The sequence below is a fragment of the Oryctolagus cuniculus genome, chromosome 13 (genome assembly GCF_051225735.1).
Source record: "Oryctolagus cuniculus isolate XC-2025 breed Fujian yellow rabbit chromosome 13, ASM5122573v1, whole genome shotgun sequence".
Taxonomy (NCBI): domain Eukaryota; kingdom Metazoa; phylum Chordata; class Mammalia; order Lagomorpha; family Leporidae; genus Oryctolagus; species Oryctolagus cuniculus.
The window spans coordinates 112,623,380-112,625,000 of NC_142879.1; positions in this window are offsets into that span (position 1 = coordinate 112,623,380).

Below are 1,621 nucleotides of genomic sequence, written 5' to 3' on the forward strand. Positions count from 1 at the left end.
CTCGACCGTGCTCCTTTCTGAGAGCCACCTGCTTGGGCTCGCGCGGTGGCTTGTGTGCGTGCGTTCCGGTTGTCCCGCGACGGTGATGCCACCTCCGGCCTATGGTGCCCGAGGGCGGTGGGGTGAGGCGGGCGTCGGGTCCTCTACCCGCGTGCGCTCTCTGCCGCTGGTGAGCCGATCGCGTGGTGGTTGTGACAACCCTCTGACTTGAAAGGCCCTCGATGAGGGGTGGCTTCATGCCACGTGTGCGTGTCAGGCGTTCTCCGCTGGGGTTGTCTACCGCCTGCAGTGAGAGGCGGGGGCTGGTGAGGCTGCAGCGGGCCCCTCTGGTGGCTGTCCTCGCCGGGTCGTGTCCCCCCGCCCTCGCTCCACGTGTTAAAGCCTAGACCTGACTGTGACCGATGTGGTGCTGTGGCGCTCTCCTGGGCCGGACCTAAGCCGCTCCAGATGAGGGACAGCCGTTCATGGTGAACGCTGCTGAGCCTCTCGTTCTGGCCTGCGGGCCCCTTGTTCTGCCTTCCCCACCTGCGGGTGGTGTGTGGGTGGCAGGGGTGCGGAAACCGGCCCGGCCTCTGCTGTCCCCGTGCTTTTGCGCGCGGGGGGGGTCGGGGTCCTCTGACGTGGCGGGCATCCCTCGCCGTCGCCCTGTCGTGGGCTCTGTGGCTGCGGAGCCTTGCCTCCGCGCGAGCCTGTGCGGTGCCCCTGGAGTGGTCCAGGTTGTGCCTCAGGTGCCTGAAGCCGAGTGGTGGTGTTGCTCCTGTCTCCCCAGCGCCCTCTCCCGGGTGTCGCTGCTGCGGCTGCCTCTGGCTGCTGCCTGTGCCCCTTGGGAGTCTTGGGGGGGTCGAGGCGGTAAGAGAAGGAGACACGTGTGTGCTTCGCCTCGCTTGGAGGGAGGCTGCCGGTGTCGTGCCGTCGCCCCCACGTGTGTGTGGGGTATCGGCTTGGTGGGCGCATGCCTGCGCGCTTGCCACCCTGCCCCCGTGGGGTGGTGTGTGCCAGGTGTGTCGAGCAGTCGCGGTGTGGTCCGGTCTGGCCGGACGAGTGCGGGGGCCGGGAGGGCTGTGGCGAATGGGATTGGTAATGCGCCCAGCCTGCCCTTGCCCTGGCCGCGGATGCTCGAGGTGCCGTTTCTTCCCTATACCGCAGACCCCCTCGCCCGATTGATCGGTCTCTCGGGTGGTGCTCCCTCGGCTTGCCTCCTGCCGGCCCGGCGGGGGGGGGGCAGTTGGGGTGGGGTGTGGCCCACCTTCGGTGAGGAACGCCTTCTCTAGCGATCCGAGAGAGGGGCGTGCCTTCTGACGGGGTACCGTTATCCCCCGGCCGCCGTCCCTCCTGTGCTGAGTGCGTTGGGTGGCGTACCCCACCCGTGCGCCCCGTTTGCCCCTTCTGTTGGGGGGGAAGCGTAGGCGTGCTGGTGGGTCTGCCGGTCCCCGCGGTGGGGACCGGGGCGCTGCTCTTTCGGCCCTAATGGCCGCGGCCCGCGCCTCCCCCCTCCGTGTCGGGGGAGGGTCCCGCCGGGCCGGGCTGGCGGTCCGTCGCTCTTTCTTCGTGTTGGGGACCGGCGCGCGTGCCCGTGTGCGCGCGTGCCTTCCGCGTCGCTCTCCGTGTGTTGCCTTGTCGG